At 35.6% G+C, this 19,419-nt stretch overlaps 1 protein-coding gene and 1 pseudogene across 2 annotated transcripts in view; both read right to left on the bottom strand.

The window, feature by feature from the left end:
* LOC145686263 (mannan endo-1,4-beta-mannosidase-like) overlaps positions 1-19,419 on the bottom strand; it is a 506,707-nt gene that overhangs the window by 322,408 nt on the left and 164,880 nt on the right. The gene's annotated exons all lie outside the window — the stretch shown is intronic.
* Positions 13,963-18,645, bottom strand: LOC145684554 (uncharacterized; annotated as a pseudogene).

Raw genomic sequence — 19,419 nt, 5'->3', positions numbered from 1 at the left:
AGTTACCACCACGTAAGAACGAGGACTTAATTTTGGTCCGCGCTCGTTTGATTTGTCACGGAGAATCGTAAAGGGGCCAACATGAACTATCACCAGTCATGTGCATGCGGTTATTATTATATATTATTTTTCGCTGACGAATTGTTATTATAAGGAGAATACTTGAACTCCGGGGGTCAAGAGTAACTCCTGCCTTTACATCATGAAGTGAAAAATCTTGAGATGGGTGCATATAATTGTATGAATTTAGTTGGCAACTGTCGCCGATCACTAGCAAGTGCATATGGGAGAACTATGAAAAAAGTAAATAGACGCTTGCCATTTTGTTATAAATTTACATGACGAGTGCATTTGATCTGATTCCAAACAGTTATCTTCAAATATACACGGTTAAAGGAGCACTCTGATTAGAAATATTAAAAAGACTTCAACGATTTATCACTCTACAAGTTGTGTCTTCATAGTCGCTTCCGTGGCGAGTTCGGAAGATTACGCAACTACTAACCCTAAGGTTGATGGTTCACGCCCAGCTCACGGCACTTTTGTTTTACTTTTTAAAAAATGTTTTTAGACACCTTGATGCAAAGAAATTACGCATATAGGCGATTTAACGTATTTTAGGGGAATAATTTTGTGGTTCGTTGGCGTCCCGTCGCTTCTCTGCCGGTGGTGGTATAATTTTCAAAACGGAAGTGTTACCAATTTTTGGCTGCGGGACCGTCAATTTTTGGGGACATGTCACTAGTTGCCTATCGGTGGTCCACCGACGCTTACGGCATGGGATTTTCCCCTCACGAGTGAGGCAGATTGTAATCGACCAAGAGTGTTTTGGAAAAATGGGAAACATCTTCCGACTTCGACTTCTGAATAATACGTTTAGGATCAAGTCAAATCAAGGCTACGCCACGGGAAGGTAGAACAAGTGAGGCAATCGTTCCAAGCACTACGCTCGAGAGCTTCCGTCTCATTTAAGACTTAGACTCTTCAGGAAAAGTAACAAGTTTATTACTTGTAATTCATTCTTTGAGTCAAAGTATTTTGCAATAAACCATCGTTTTGTAAGATATTTTTACGATTGTATACTATTAATTTCGAAAATTGTACTCATAATATAATTTCCCATCATGGATTTGAAAAAATCAAAGTTGGAACAAAGAAAGATCTTCGATCCACATGTCTCTTCATGTTTGATATGGAAGTCTCATCTTCATTATTGACCCTTAATTTATTTTAGTCCTAGGCAACGCGAATCGACGGGATGGCTCTAAGTGAAAACATTCATTTAGATGGTTAAGTAATCAGGAAATTCCTGCTGTTATTTCACGAAACACAACAGATCTTGAGGGGAAAAAAATTTTTGCTTACCAGAGGGAGGGAGTAAATCATCTGCATACGTTTTCTTAACTAGGAAGAAGGCAAGGGCGCCGATCCTGGGGAGCCGGGCCCGCCCAAAGCTCATGTAGGCCACCTTTGTATTTATGAATATACAATATTTGCATAATTTGAGTGTAATTTGTCTTAAAATCCTCATATATATATATATATATATATATATATATATATATATATATATATATATATATATATATATATATATATATATATATATATATATATCTTCTGCATTTGAATGACCCTCCCCCCAAATTTACAGAGAAATTGGCGTCCTTGGAAGGTCTAGTGAAATGAATAAAAATGTGATAACGTAATACTTGAATAACTCTATCTAATGGAGGAAAGTAAATTAGTATTCAACACTTCTTTAAATTTTAAGCATTTCAAAGATTCTCGTAATTTAGTAGTGTCCCGGATTTGCATTTTTGAAGTACGGGAACTTTATCTATACGTTAACGTGGGAATCGGTTTCGGACCATGCACTTAAGCCGCTTTGCCATAGAGGTACATAGGAGTTTTTCTTTCGATTTCCTTAGGAATATTGCGAATGGTATGACTTAAAACAATGTTTAAAAAAGAATACACATCGACACAATAAGATGATAATCTGATACCTAGGAAATATATTCAACTGTTTTTAATTTGTTCTCACGCTACCAAAACAGTACTTACGCTTTTTTTTTAATTCCAGCCTTTTAATATAAGCATTTCACACTATTGTCTGTTCTAGGATGATACAATTCTAGTTCATGTATATGCTAGCTTTGGAAATACAGTAGAGTTTCGCTTATCCGACATAAACAGGCAGTCAGAACGCTGGATAATATGGATGTGTTAAGAAAAGACCTATTAAAAGTAAAACTTATGATATAATTTTACATATTACGCATCTAATAATAATGTTTTATAACAAATAATTGCACTGCACTGAATCAGGGACGTATCCAGCGTGAGAGCCTGAGGGCTGTCACTCTCCGAAACTCAAGCACTTTTTAATAAACTTTTTTTAAAACCCTTTTTAGGTTCTTTTATATCAGTTTACTAGTAGTCAGTGTCCAAACTTTGGGCAATGTGCTGTTGTCTTGTTATAATTCTAAGAACATACCATAATGCCATTATACCAGGTGGAATTAAAGAACAGTTTTAAATAGGATTAACATTTCTTTTCCGTTCTGTTTTTAACTTTAATATATTAGAACGATACACTCAATGTCTTCTTGCTATTTTTGTTATGCGATATACGTAGCAGACAGTTTTCTTTAGTTACATTTTTCTCGAAAATATGTTTCATTTTGTTTGTGCTATAATGCAGTTTACAAAGTAAATGTAAAGTAAATGCGGTTTAAAAATGAAAAGTAGGAAAAAGTTTAAGAGAAGTACAGAACTGTTGCATTATTATTATTATTATTATTATTATTATTATTATTATTATTATTATTATTGATATTGATATTTTTAAAACATTAGAATTACGTGCTTACGAGGACGTAATTCTACGTAATTAGAATCATACGTGTTGGGTCCACTCCGAATAGAAAACCTGGATACGTGTCTGCACTGAATGATAGACGTATGAGTCAAGGTGTAGAGGGCGCGCTAGGCGATAGACTCCAGAGCATGAAAAATAGATTAAGACCACAACTTGCAGTTCTTCTTGCCGATTGGTGCTATTTGCAATGATATATCGGATCATACGGTATGTGGAACAAAGGATGGTCGGATAAGCGAGACCATGGTGTATTCGTGTTTCACGCACCTAAACCTGTAAAATGTTTGTATAAACAATTATCTTTCACTCCCTAGCTAAATTTGTGGGTATGATCACACACCTTGCCTCATAAAGTATAGTCTTATAAAGAAAAAATATTTTTTTTAGCTAAAACCTAAAGAAAAGCCAACTTCAATAATTTAGTTTTTTTTTTAATAATAATGGCAAACTAGTCCATTTCATTACGATAAATCACTTTTGATACTAAGATGTCTTTTTCTGTCCGTATATATCCTTCACACTTTGTTGGAGACAAAATTGTTCTTTCCCCAAGAAAACAGGATGAGAGAAGCTATACAACAGCATGAACAGAAAACAATAGCTATTAACAATAGTTCTCTAATCCTGGATAAATACATCATTACAGCAAAATATCAGTAAGCTGTCATTATATTGCTTCGGTTCTTATTAACATGAAAATTATAATGTTTTGTAAAAAAAAAAAAAAAATGGGATGGGATGGGACGGGATTCGATGTGGTGTCAAAATAACGAAATAACTATAAGTCCGCCACTCTATCCACCTAACCACGGAGGTTACGTGGTATTGGCTCTTTTTTTTTAAAAGAATTAATCTTCATAACCATGGTCCGTATCGCTTCGAACCTTAAGATAAGAGTTTTTCTGTTTAATTCTATATTTTCGTACGACATCTTAGTTACAGAAGCTAATTTATATTTGGCAGGCAATCTATACACTAGGTTTTAACCAATAAATGCAACATTTTAGTCCACTATCGAGTTCCTTGATCCAAGTCCTCGACTACCCTACTGAATTCCCTCCGCAATCATGCTCTGCTACTGAAAAAATCCCTAGAAATCATCGTTGCCAGTATACACAAAACCGAGCATAATTTTGTTTTTTGCTTATATTTTTATTATTTTATTATATTTTTTGGAAATATCTCCTTAGATGGATTGCTTTCTATTATCTCCACATACTAATAACTGAATTTTACCTATAAACGTAAGGAAAATGGAATAAATACGAAAAATCTTCAGTTACAGTATACGCGCAATTTTTTTTGCGCATGGGAGTACGTAAAGCGAAGTGGAAGAGGGTACCAACGAGAATATAAATGTATACTCTCATATATTCTTTAGTTTAAATGATATTCTTAAATTTTGTTGAGTATCTGAATCGTTATTCTGGCAAAGTACTCAAAGTGCACGTTGAGCAGAACATTCATAGGAACCTATTACGAACCGAACTTAACATAACCTTACCTAATCTTGTCTAAACGAACCGTACTTGTTACGCAAAAATTACATTGATTTTATTTCCCTCCAATGCCAATCGTGAGACAAATTCACTTGAATGCTCAAAGTGCACTCTTCCCATTATTCTTATAATTGAAGGGCTGACCTACAGAGGGAGCTAAGCCACGGAAACTAAATTCCAAAAAATCGAAGGGTAAAGTGGAGGACAAATAACTGCAGATTTTCCCCTGTGAAGGTGGTTCTTTTATGTATATATACCACTCTATAGATAGGCCTATCTGTGCAACTTGTAACCTGTAATATATAATGTAAATTGTGTTGTATTGAGTAATAAACGAATATTAGTAATATAAAGGAAATATTTTGCAGTGATATCTGACAGTTTGCTTAATACACACGAAATACAATAGGTTAGGTTAGATTTCTGACCTAATCTAACTTAACCTAACCAAATTAAGTTAGGTTAAGTTCGGTTATGTTAGGTTAGGGTAGATTACATTCCTAACGTAACCTAACATATCCTAACACAACCTAACCTAATTTGTTATTACATATCCGGAATCTCTGAATATTTTGAATTATGTTGGTTTATGTATTTTACTACCTGAAATGCTGCCATGGAGAGGATTGGTTTATGGAAAGTATTTGAACTCCTTCCCCCCTTAGAATTCACGTTCAATGAAAGTGTAATGACAAGAATCTATAATGTGACACCTTCCCCACGCTCAAAGAGGATGAATTTGGATTTAAATGGAATCGGTAGGGTCACTATTCATTTCAGTGACACCGAAAATTATGGACTGAACACCAATTTCGACTGTTTTCGATTATTTGTCGTCTCTTTCCTATCTCCTCTCACCCCCGAGCTGAAAAATGATAAGATCTTGAATTAGCCCTGGGTTTATTAAAGTACCAAAAATACTTGATACTTTAAGTTGGTCGATGAGGAGTTAGCAGTCAAACATTGTTGTAATGATTTTTATTTATATGAATAGAAAATGCCCTTTCCTTTCCTTCAAACAGAAATTTTCAGAATAATGGGACATGTTTTCCCTTAAGTTTAATGAGGAGTTTATATACAAAGTTTCATCTAACTTTATAGGCTCGTGAGATACTATATCTTACAAATTTTGAACCTCTTCTCCCCCTTAGGAATCGCCCTTTAATCAAAGTAGTGTGATAAAAATTTTAGTCAGGCCATTTCAACTCATGTACTAAAAATTATAAAAATCGGCCCAAAGGTCTAGGATAAGTTAGCGAGCAAACATTATATTGATTTTTATTTGTATAGATAATTAATCATTATTGGTGGTATTTATTTATTTATTAAATCATATTGTCTCGTCTGTGAGTAGAAAAAATCTCATTACTTGTATTTGGAAAGACAAGGAAGTTCATAATTATGTTCTGAATCCATTTTTACGAGTAAAGCTCGAAGTGTAACAAGCAGGCAAGCGAAAAAAAAAAATCTTCACGGATACCTCCACATGACGTCACAGACCGGGAGCCAATCAGAACGCTAATCGCGAACTGGGGCTACCTGTTATTTTATATACCTTGACTCCACTATAAGACGGTGACTCTTCATCCCAATATTGTTCGCGCTGCGCCTACACTAGCTTTGCGGAGGAAAGGACAATAGCGTGCGTAGACAGAATCATTATTTTGTGAATCGCAGTAGGTTCCGTCTTAATTTTTTTCTGAAATTCGGAAAGTGATTCGGATAATTAGCGATTCGGATAGTCGGTGTTCGGATAATTGGAGTTCTACTCAGGCCAGTAGTCAGTCCAAAAATGTCAGGGGTGTCCGGCTGAAGTTAAGGAGGTCCCAATCCAACCATATTATAGTTCATTTGCAAACCTACCGTGAAAATTTTAGGGAGCCAGCAAAAATTTAGGGGGGACCAAGCCCTTCCTGAATACGGGCCTGGCTCTACTGTACTAAAATAACCACTAGAGGCACAATTGGCATCACTATCTCTGTGCTTCTAGCTACTAGCGCGTGTGTGATTTAAATAATTGTTTTCCAGTTGTATAGAAAAAACTAGCTATCTAGTATTTGTTCTAATGTGTAAGCGATGTTGTCAGGTGAAGGTCCAAATAAGCTTTCTGATTAGAACTCGCTTAAAATATAACAATTATTTAAAAACACAATGTTATTAACGGATTAAAAGAGTATCATATTTTTGAAGCGCAAATAATGCAATGCTTTTATAAATTCATTCGGACAGCTATCTGAATATCGAGTAACAAAAGCCATGCACACCAACACAGAATACAAATGATATATAAACATAATAAATATTTCAGGCTTCTGTACATCTTTTACGTAAGATACACATCGCTACCTGCATATTAAAATAAGCTATTCAATTTCAGTTGCACGTTTAATCTTGATAAAAGGAGGAAATAACATTTAACTGTCACTAAGCGAATTACGATAATACGTTGTGCCTACGCGAAATATGTTAATCCATAAATTAATCAAATAAAACACGTGCTCTACTAAGTAAAAGAAGTATCCATTAACAAAGTATTTTAATAACCAATTACGAAGAAATCTCGAGTAAAAGAATAAAAAAAAAGTATTGAAAAAGATTATAAAAAATTATTTACGCCCTTCCTCTGTTTATTCAAATATAACAATTTTCCTTTCATTATGATCTCCACCATAGATTAGATGCATAAGATTTGCAGACGATATGGCGCTTGTTGCAGAATCTGAAAAGGAAATCAATAAAATGTTAGAAAACCTGAGGATGGGCTTTGAAGAATATGGGATGAAAATAAATGTTAGAAAAACAAAAACCATGGTGATTGGAACGAAGAGGTCTGTGTCAAATATAAAAGTGGGAGGGGAGCAAATAGAACAAGTGAATAGTTTTCGATATCTGGGTAGTATTCTTAGTAATGACATGAAGTGCGAACGTGAAATAAAAGCAATGATAGGAATGGCGAAAGAAGCCTTTAGGAGGAAGAAAAGTCTGTTTTGTGGGACCTTGAATAAGCTATTCAATTTCAGTTGCACGTTTAATCTTGATAAAAGGAGTGAGAAAAAAGATTCATAAAATGCTTCGTGTGGGGCATACTGTACTGTATGGGGCGGAAACGTGGACATTAATTAAAAGTGATGAAAAACGACTGGAAGCATTCGAAATGTGGGTGTGGAGAAGAATGGAAAGAATTAGTTGGGTCGAGCGGAAAACGAATGAGTGGGTGTTAGAAACGGTGGGGGAGAAAAGAACACTTTTAGAAATTGTTAACAAGAGGAAGAGGAACTGGTTGGGACACTGCCTAAGAAGAAATTGTATCATGAGGGACGTCATAGAAGGTATGGTGGCGGGAAAGAGAGGTAGAGGGCGAAGGAGACTACAATTAATGGATGATATAAAAACAGAAAGATCATACGTGAAGACGAATAGGTTAGCGAAGGACCGTGGAGCATGGAAGCTTTTCAGCTGCTGCAAGTGACCTGCCAGTAAGGGCAGAATACCTATGATGATGATCTCAACCATTATAAAAATATATATATTCACTATTATAAAAACTACATACTCAATAATGTCTTGTAAAATATTTTACAATATCTGCGTTCCTTTCTCTGTTGAATCAAATGTTAACAGAACTTTCTTTCCACAGAATTTTTTGTTTTCATTCCGTCAACTACTGTCTGTTCAAAATGACAGGTTAATGGATCAGTAGAAAATTATTTTGAAATAACATGTTTGATACTGCAAGGATACAATGTCAAAAAATTATGACAAAAAATCTCCACGCTGTTACACAACGGCATTATGCTTTCGGAAGCTTGAAATTTCCCTGACTAGTAGCAGAAATTCTGAGAATTCCGTAACTTTTCTAGAAATTTTAAATTTCCTGACTCTTCAGGATATCTCGCTCACCTCGCTACCATGTATTGCAAGTAATACAAATCTCCTCATAACAAAGAGTAACCAAAAGCTACCTGTAGTTTATTTTTAACACTGATCCTTCTTTTTCTCATATCATTTTGTTTCATCCTTCCTTTTTTTTTCATTTCTGGTCACGAAGGAGGGATGTCCGGACCTTTCCTTGGCAACGTGCCTGACAAAGCATTGAACGTATGTTTTAACAGTCATAGATATTCTACGCATAGTGTGCAAATTACCTGCAGCACGAGGGGCAATCTTCCTTTGTAATTAATAATAATTATATGTTATGCAGTGTAGTTCCCAAGAGTTCTACAAATTAACAGTGTTTAAGCGCCTAAATAGTAATTATATTCTGTTTAGAAACAGAATTGTGTCGTTGAAATATGCGCAAGTAGTATAAAAATTTTAATGCACTTATTCGTAAGTTAATTATTACGAATACCGAGAAAAAAATACTTTCATGCATATTAACCAAACCAAAGAGAAGAGGTTTTTGGTATGTGATATATTGAGACCAGAGTTGGCGTGGGTCAATGAAAACTTGACCCACGACCCACTGACCCACCACCCACCGTGACCCACTCTGACCCACGACCTACCGTGACCCACTCTGACCCACCACCCACCGTGACCCACCACTCACCATGAACCACTCTCATCCACTGTGACCTATTCTGACTCACCAAAATCCATCGTCATCAACTCTGAACACGATTCACGGCCTCTTCTGTACTGACTAAAGAGTTTACACTTGTAATAAAACATGACTGTGAAATTGTCACTAATCGGAGTTTGAATTTCTAGTCAATCGCTTAAGCACCGCTCTGTCAGAATAATGGTGGATCTGATCTTTATGATATAAAATGACTACAATACATGATACAATGATACAATTTCTTCTTAGGCAGTGTCCCAACCAGTTCCTCTTCCTCTTGTTAACAATTTCTAAAAGTGTTCTTTTCTCCCCCACCATTTCTAACACCCACTCATTCGTTTTCCGCTCGACCCAACTAATTCTTTCCATTCTTCTCCACACCCACATTTCGAATGCTTCCAGTCGTTTTTCATCACTTTTAATTAATGTCTACGTTTCCGCCCCATACAGTACAGTATGCCTTGGACTTCAGCGTCCCTCTTCAGCACAAGGGCTATATAATACGTGACCTCGACCTAAAGTATAATGCTGTGTTATAAATGATCCGTTCATTCCGGTGTGAGTGACATAAGAAAACACATCAAAGAAACTGCATTAAGAGGGTAGACTACTAAATATTTTTCAAAAGCTAACAATTTTTCTTTTGCCGGTTTTTCGTAAGTAAAAAGAAATAATGAAATGTAACTTACCAAAATAATATATAATGTTATACTACACCTGAAAATACGAATCGGAAGAATTTTCAGTGTTGCCATCCATAGAAACTACAGTGTGACCAGAATTTGAATTACCCAAAAATCTAGGTTAAGACAGTGACTAGAAAAATGAACTCAACGATAATTGATGACTTATTATGCTGTGTTTGTTCCTTGTTAAACTACTTTTTAAATAATATTTGTCTATATTTTGTAATAACTTACGTAAGTTATTACAAAATAAATAAGTTATTACTAAATAAATACAAATATTATTTAAAAAGTAGTTAACAAGGAACATAGATAACATGGTAAGTAATCAATTACCGTTGAGTTCATTTTTCTAGTCGCTGTCTTAACCTAGATTTTTGGGTAATTCAAATTCTGGTCACACTGTAGTTTCTATGGATGGCAACACTGAAAATTCTTCCGATTCGCATTTTCGGGTATAGAATAGCATTATCTATTATTATGGTACGTTATATTTCATTATCTCTTTTCACTTACGAAGAACGGGAAAAAGAAAAATTGTTAGCTTGTGAAAAATATTTAGTAGTCTGCCACCTTAACAATAGAGGTTCGTTCTTCAAAACTATTTCTAATCTCTTATTGTTAATATGACAAAAAAGCGTTCATAATCTCGCTGCTGAAAAGGGACGCTAAACGAAAATCAAATGTAAATATTAAATGAATATTAATTTTTTTTTACATTAAAAAGTAATAATACAGTACATACATACCAGTTGAAGAGGGACGCTGAAGTCCAAAACAATCACCAACATAATACCAGATAAATAGAAAGAAAAATACATTGTTTTTCGGCTGGTCGTCTTTATTTGTTAATGTATTAAATTATTTTAAAAATTAGATTTAACACGAAAATTAGTTATACATTAGGGTACTCAAGAGGTTAAGCAAAGCAATTCTGTTGTGTATTCTTCGTTCATTTAGAATAATTAGAACCTTTTTAAATATTAATTTTCGCAAGGATAATACATTCCTGGAGGACCTACTGCTTCCATTCTAATTGTCAATCATGTTTCTTGAACGATGGCTATCATTTAACAACTGTGTATATACTTTTAATTCGTTTTCTTATTTTTAAATCGTTTCCACAAACATTTTTATACAAAACTAGCTGGAATACCAGTTGTTCACTCGGGGAAAATAAACACAACATAATGAACAAGGCTATGTGATAATACAGGGTGTCCAATATACAATGCAACCCGGAGTTTAGGATGGAACTTTTGAGCCTGAAGCGATACACAAATAATGGTTATACCAAAATGAGTTTTTTTATATATATATTTTTAAACTAGGAAGCAATGAATGAAGTACACTAGGAACCAGACAATGTTACCAGATGTAACCAAAGTTTTTTTTTTTTGGCAAAACATGTAAATTGACTCATAACTCATACGTGTGGATGGTCTGTCGTTAATTTTCAGTTTGTGTAGTTGGAGTAGCTTGGAAACTATGGAGGAGAAAAAAGGATTTTTCATTTCCACTGATAACTAATCGGATGAGATGTCTGTAAGGGGGAACTAGGGAAATCGTAGTTTTCCTAAATTAACACTCTGAATTGGCAACATTGTTGATGTTCAGTGCATCAAAAGATGTGTTAAGGATCTGTCTACATTATGCAATTCCTGAAAACAATGAAAAAGAAGCTTTGAAATTATAATGATAAAACTTTTACTTACATGTACCCGGCAACACTGCTACTATCAGAAAACGAAAAAAAAATGAAATGAAATCTTTAAGTGTTACGTCCTACGGTTATGCCGGTTATGCTAAAGGAGACGGTGATGATGAGTGATGAATGAAAATGGTGGAATGAAGAAAGTAGGAGGAAACGGGAGAACCCCGGGAAAACCCACGCACACGGTGTTTGTCCACCACAAAGTTCAGTTGGCGGGGCTGGGATATCAGAAAACGAGTTACCAGCTCTAAAGCGATGCTGGAAGTGCCCCCTGTTTTATTCAAACACTGGTTCACACGTTTCACCATGTTTGCAGCATCTTTATGAAGAGTAGAAGTGTTAATGTTCTCAATGGCATTGCGAATGTTCGTTTACAGGTTTTGTATAGCTCAAGAATTGCTCCCGATTTCCCTAGTTTCCCCTTACAGAGGCTTCATCCGATTAGTTATCGGTGGAAATGAAAAATTCTTTCTTCTGCTCCATAGTTTCCAAGCTACTCCAACTAAACAAACTGAAAATTAACGACATAACATTCACACGTATGAGTTATGAGTCAATTTACATGTTTTGCAAAAAAATTGATTTACACCTTTGGTTACATCTGGCAACACTGTCTGGTTCCTAGTGTACTTCAATCGTTGCTTCCTAGTTTAAAAATATATGTAAAAGCAAAGCTTCATTTTGGTATAACCATTATTTGTGTATCGCTTCAGATTCAAAAGTTCTACTATCCCCAGCTCCGGGTTGCATTGTATATTGGACATCCTGTATATTGCGTGTTTTATACATATTATCAGAGCCTTGCTCAGTGCGTTGCTGTGTTTAGTTTGGTAATATGGAAACAAGGCATGATATAATAGTAATCGGGGAAATAAGGTTTATGAAAAATATTCGAACCTCCTTCCCTCTGAGGATCACATTTCAATGAAAGTGTAATTACAAAACCCCATTAGATACTCTATTTTTCGCATAAATTTTGAACTCCCGTACCCACTTAGACTGTATAAATAAGTGGAAATTTTGATATATAAGTGACCGCCTTTCCTCTCTTAGCAGCGGAAGCTACGAAAACCTTGAAACATGTTCCATTGTTTTTAATACAACAGCTCCATAATTCGAATTTCACATTTTTAACTTACAAGACTCCCACATTAGGCACTGTGTGAATAAATAAAGGAAAATGTCACAATTATAGATATGTTTCCCTTTCCCATCGTAGAAGTGGACAATTCGGAATCATTTTTATTTAAGAGTTTACATTCGGAATTTCACATTTCCAATTTAAATGAATCCTCACATTGAATACTTTCTCAATATATAAAGGGACACTATAGAAATGAAATGAAATCTTTGAGTTTTACGTCCCACACTTATGCCGGGTAGACTAAAGGAAATGGCAATGATAAGAATGAATGAAATGGCAGAATGAAGAAGGTGAGAGAAATCGGAACCCGAGGACACACAAGCACACGGTGTTTGTCCACCAAAAAGTTCACTTGACATGATCTGGAATCGAACGCACCAAAGGTGAAAGCTCTACCACTGAGCCACCGCGATTCCACTCCTATAGGAATTCCACCTTCTCCCCTTCAAGAGGAAAAATTTTCAAAAACGCTGTTATCTGTGCTCCATTCTTTTTATTTAGGAGTTTACATTCTGAATTTTACATCTCTTAACTGAGGTGAACCCTCACATTCGGTTCTTGGAAATTTTATTATTATTGAAATGCACCCTCTTAACCCCCTTAGGAGCGGGATATTCGGAAATGTTCGAATAAGTGTGTCATTTTTAATTTAAAGTCGCCAACATACGTAAAAAATAAATAAATAAAATCGAAATTACTGTTGTGATAATTAAACCACGCCAGTGGCCGCTAATAACAATTGAAAATGCCTACAGATCGGTTCCTGAATATTTTATATTCTGTATTCATACAAACAATAGTTAGTTAACATAATTAACTTACCTTAATGTAACAGTCAACATTTGAATTGGTGGTATCGCAAGTCTCATGACAGTATCTCGTCAATTCGTAAATCAATAAAGATGGAAGAAAATTGCAGCTGAAAATAAAATGAGCTGTTTTTTCTATGGAACTGGTTGGGGTGAGACGCCTGCCCGCCGTTTGTTGCGAGCCCGCAGCAGAATTTCCCGCTCGTCTGAACTGGTTGATGTGACCCCAGCGCGAGTCTGCTGTGAATCCGCCGCAGGCCCACAGCAAACTTTCCGAACCAACACAAAAAGGAAGACATGTGATAGTGCGAAAAAAAAAAAAAAAAAGAAAGAAAGAAAGAAAAAAGTGCAGATTCAAATTGGAAGTAGAAATCTCATGATCAAAAATACAAAATCCGTGCAAAGCATTCTATGTTGCCTGAAACATAGATGTTTTCGTCCTATAGCTCCACTTCAATCAAGGTTTTAATTGTTTAAATTGTTGAACAAAGAAAATTTTGCTTTGATAGAGTGAATAAATTTAGTTTATTAAATGAATTTCATTCAATAATATATATATATATATATATATATATATATATATATATATATATATATATATATATATATATATATATATATATTAGGGTGGTCCTTAATTACATGGCGAAATTTTTTTTCCGAATTTCTTTGCTCCTAACCCCTAAATTGGTTTCATGTCGGACCCAATTTATCCATGAAAAAAATGGGCTCAATCCAAGAATATTTAACCGACCCCCAAGCGACCTAAAGTTTGAATGCATATCCAATATGCTAATATATTAAAAAAATCTGGAATAAACCCTTCTTGACGCGGCTGAAGAGAAAATGATACAGGGATTGGAAGTAATCCACATCTGACCCAGAGAAATAGCATGATGGCGGTCATTTTGAAGTCCACAATAAAGTATTCGGACCCAAAATTTTAATGGAAATGATGTTTTGTGACATCGTTTTTGGGTAGCCTTTCATTATAAAAACATATCTTACTATATTTTCAACTTATCTCTGGTCATTTAATTCTTTTTAGCTTTGAAATAATAGTTTATTATCTTTCAATATTGTTTTTTTCTTTATAGGGTACTGAAATATTAATAAACTATTACATATATGTAACAAGGAAATAATTATATATGTTGTTATATAATTACATCCCGTCGAAATACACATCAGCCTATATTGAAATTATTTATATGAAATGAAATTACATAAATAATATAATGAATGTTTAAAATGATAATAAAAAAAGCTGAAGGCTATGGATAACTAGCCAAATTCTACTGCATCATTAAGCCAATTTTTGCAGCGTCTGGATACTTTTTTTCTGGGTTCACTGACTATCTGCAACATGTATTGTTTCTCTTTTTCGCCCTTTTGTTAAAATGTTCCCGTATTCTTGTATCAGTTTCACACTTCTCTCTGCAACATCATTCACCACCACAATGTTTTTCAATATATTCAACCCACGTTGAAAGTTCACATCTTCTTTCCAAGTAGATGGGCATGTTTGCAGAAAATATGTATTTATCGAAAATCTTGAGAAACATGTCTTCGAATCTGCGGAAACGAAGTCTGAGAATTCTTTTTCTCTGAAGCTGTTGAGTTCTGCACTATTTATAGAGTATCGCTTTATTTGGTTTTGTGCATCACATTCTTCTGTACTCCCTTTTATATTAAGAACCATTTTTTTTTTCACATGTTATGGGACTTCATCATCAAAGAATGCAAATGCCGCAGTTTCTGGTGACAGATACCATAAGTGGTTAGCGATTTTTTTCACACTACAATTGCTAATTTCTGGATCTACTTCCCTGTATTCGATTAATTTCTGTAAAAACTTGTAATCGTGATACGGCCAATGGAGCAAGGAACCAAGCTTGTAAATAGATTCTGACGAGGAAAATGCATAGTCTCTTGATTGAATTCTTTTCTTTTCTCGTCAGCTCAAATTGGTCTTGGAATAAATGTATCTTCAACGCATATATAGCCTTTGCCATCCACCGAGCATGGCTCACACCTCCAGGAATGCGAAATGAAACTCCTTGTCAAGGAGTGCCGCCTAGGAAGATCATGGCCAATTCTAATAATTCGCGATAGCCATCTATATGATGTTTCTGATGTATCTGTTGTTGTATGAATTCCAACATACTGACACGGATATCTTCCGGGACATCATCTACCCCAGTTCGGTAATTGCTTTTATCTATTGACGACCAGGATTACCCAAATCTCTTAAACAAAAGCACATCATGCCCGGAACTTGTACTGGCAGCTGTAGCACCATCCATTACTGCATGAAAGCTACTTTGAAGAACTAATTCAAATATGTGATGACACGGTAAGTAGAGCAAATCACGATCAAATTTCTTCTCAAGGTGTGCACACGTGCCTTTTATTCTGCCGTTCTGCTTGCAATTGTATCAAAGCACAACGCCTGTATTTTATGCTCTATCAGTAGCGTAGCGTAGTATTCCGAAATGGGGATGCCAAAGTTAGTCACTTGTCTGATATAATACAATACAATGCAATGCATGTTCAATGTGTATTTTCCTTAACAAGTTAAAAGATTCACTATGCAGCAAATGTTGTTTCGATGACTGTGTTTTAGAGCTTTCTTCATGAAATTAACCAAATCAGAAATACCGTTTGAACACCACTTCGACTCCTTTGCCCCAAAAATAATGCAGACGAAACAGAACATTTTATTCCCTACAGAACACAAAGAAAGCCAAGAAAACCTATCATCATACCATGAAGACTGAAATATTTGCGACTAATTGCTAGTTATCGTTTTTATGGAAAGCTTTGGGGTAGGTAATATCCCTTTCAGAGAGCAGCGCTGCTCTTAAGTCAACCGAGATATGGTAGTTGTTAACAAAAAATAAATTAAATTTGTGTCTGGTACTGTTATCGTAGTCATCATTTGCTAAAAGTTAGTAAGGTACTATACCTTGTAGCAGCCGAACACTTTCCACAGCTTTGTCTCTTAGTTATAAATGTAATTTTCTTCATACTACAGTAAAAAAATAAAACAAATATTTATTTCAAATCACAACGCAAAAAAAAAATATACCGCCAATTTTGCTTGACCACCAACGATCAATGTTGTAATCAAAAGCATAAATCTATTACAGAACGCAAGGGCATAGCCAGGGAGAGGTGAGCCAATAATTTATCACAAGAAAGGAGTGTAAAGCCATGTTCATTAAACAACTTGCAGAAGCTTTATATTTAGCACGGTATAATTTTCAACCATCCCATACGATTACACAACACAAATAGAAGATTAACAGGCTGAGTCTGCTCATTAGGGCCCGCAACCAGCCATTAAAGTTTAGGAGAGAGGCACAAATATGCTAGGGGGTCCAATCGTCACAATTCTGGATCTCTTTTATCAATAACTACTCTTAATAATTAGGAGGCCAAAACATTTAGGGGCCCAGACTCCCTTAATTGCACGCCTGGTGGGGCATACAGTAGCAAATGCTTAGATTACGTTAGACGCCAATAAGCAATTGTCTCAGCTCCTTTTCTGCCACTAGCATTGTGACGAGAAAAACTGGCTCCACTTTTGTATAAATATTGTTTTCAGTATAATTCCCTTTATTTCTTTCTCGTGAGCAGCTTCTTTCTCCACACACCATACTTCAATCTCGTTTTTTTTTTTTTTTTTTTATGTCACCCCTAGAAATTTGTCATCTTGGGTCCGGACCTCAGGTGCCCGTTCGTGAATATGGGTCTGAGTGTTTATATCATTTGAAGACACAAATAGAAAGCACTTAAAGCAACTCTGGGGGCCTATTTCTGTGTATCTACTTCATTGTCAGATACCCAGATACGGAAGAGCACAAGTAAACTTTGTGAAAGGCAGAGGGTGGCCTACCGAATCGGTGACCGTGATTCTACAGAATGCATTATAGTTATGCTTGTGTATGTGAGTCCTCTCAAAGAATATCTGGCTACATTCTGGGACATGATATGTATTTATGATGTAGATTATTAGTTTGCCTTTAATTACTATTACAAATACGATGCATTTAATTACGATTAAAGCAAAACTATTTTTATACTATCACTTGCATAAGCGACATGCTTCATAATGGTGTTGAACTAACCATTTATGTTTTGTTCTATTTCCTTGACAGCGGTCGTACGTTCTGTACAGAAACCACAGCTTAGTTCAAAATATATAGAGTTGGCAGTACTTCAGCATACGCCAGCTTACATCTAAAGCAAATGTTGGGTTGCAAAGGGATGGCGGGGAGTAGTTGGGCATGCGCATTCGACAGAAAGCAGACGAAAACCCCGATGCTTGCAGTAGGCCTGGATGCCCGAGGAACGTAGCGTACAACAAGAAGAAAGACAGAAAATGTGCATCTGAGTGATGCGCATGCGTAGGTTCTGCTTGCCAAAGTAAAGCGAGAGAGCGCATCCACAAGATTGCAGCGGAAATAATCGTGATAATTATAAGCAAACAATTTATAAATATAATGAAATACATACTTTTTTCTTATTAACAGGGGATGCCGGGCATACAGGCGTTCCCTTACGCTACGCCGCTGTGCTCTATGTCTCATTTCTCCACTGCTTCGTAAACAGCTGTGGTTTGTGCTTCTCCTGTAGATGACGGTATTTCTGGGATGCCTAATAATTGTTCTTTGCCGTTAAAAGTTACAAATATCGCAAGTCTGTCAACTTTCCATATATTACTTGTAGCTGGAACTAGCATGCCATCCCAGTGAAGCACCAAAGCATCAGAATCGGCGACATCAAATTTCCCTTTAATTTCTGCTTGCCCTTTCTCCCGCATTTCTTTCCTGCAAAGTCGAATGGAAGAGCGATTAATAATTAAGCTTTCAGTATTACAATGAAAAGCTTCTGTTGCTGCCACTAAAAGATGAACTGCATTGCGGTCGCTGATTTTGCATCTGTCCAGTACTTCGCACAGACGTGGAGTTAAAATATCCTGAGTACCGCTTATACCCGAGGTACTTGGTTCACTCACCAACATTGGATCTCCTAAACATGATTGGGTAGGTGGAGTGGAATCCGAATCATAGGAATTGGAATCTGTATCTTCATTATCACTGCTAGACAATGTTGCTGACGAAACTGTGGCTTTTCCTTCCATTTCTTCGTAAGTTCGTTTTCTTCTTTCTTTTTCCTACGTTCCTTTATTCTTTCTTCAGTTTCTTTAAGTTTGCGGTCAATGCCACCCATATAAGCTTGTCGTCCTTTCATGCGTTGCATTACTAAAAATTGCTTATCCTCTTCCTTCTTGATCATATCTAACGCATTCTCGTGGGCAATATCAAACAAGTCATCTAGTTGGGGAAAAAATGTCGCTCGTTTAGTTTATTCCACATCAGTTTTTCTGTGTAATTTCTTCTGTAAATCTTGCCATTCTTTGTATAGTACTAGAACTTTCTCAATACAATGATCACTTCGTTTTGTAGGAATTCGTGCCTTTTCCCAAAACACAAGAACTTCCTTCACAATTAAAGTCGCACTTTCTTTTATGGTCAACTTAACTACACGTACATTGAAAAAATAAAACACTAAGTACTTGTCGTTTTGAAGACAGTTTTGTTCCTACAATTTGGTTCCTAATAGGTCCAATGAGGGCGCATTCGTATAGTCTTTGCGTAAACAGCGCGAAGCTGACTTCGGGGATAATGCCATTGCATTGCATAAATTGTTTACACTTCGTAAAAAACTACAAATTCAACAGCACTGTGTGCGAAGAAACTAAAACAAACAATCGCATAGGAAAACAATCGTACTTTCTCGAAGCCTTCAAATAAACTGATTGAGCTGAGCATTGCTGTTATCGTTTCAGTGATGCCAGATATGCATTTTACTAGTCCCCTTTCTAAGGGATAGATAACCATTCTGAGTATTTTTTTCAGTGATAAACTGGAACATATTGTTTAAATTATTGATTAGGAAAGAATCATATTTACTTTTTCTTGCACTGCAGAGAAACGAATGTGCATTTCTTTCTTTACTTTATGGTTTAATTCAAATAAGGGAAATTATTCAACAATCTTATAAATGTGCAGCCCGTACAGAGATATAAACTCACAGAATATTAAGTTTTA

This window comes from Thermobia domestica, chromosome 5 (genome assembly GCF_964235325.1).
Source record: "Thermobia domestica chromosome 5, izTheDome1.hap1.1, whole genome shotgun sequence".
Taxonomy (NCBI): domain Eukaryota; kingdom Metazoa; phylum Arthropoda; class Insecta; order Zygentoma; family Lepismatidae; genus Thermobia; species Thermobia domestica.
Note: the sequence above shows the minus strand (reverse complement) of the source record. Positions and strands in the feature narration are given on the sequence as shown.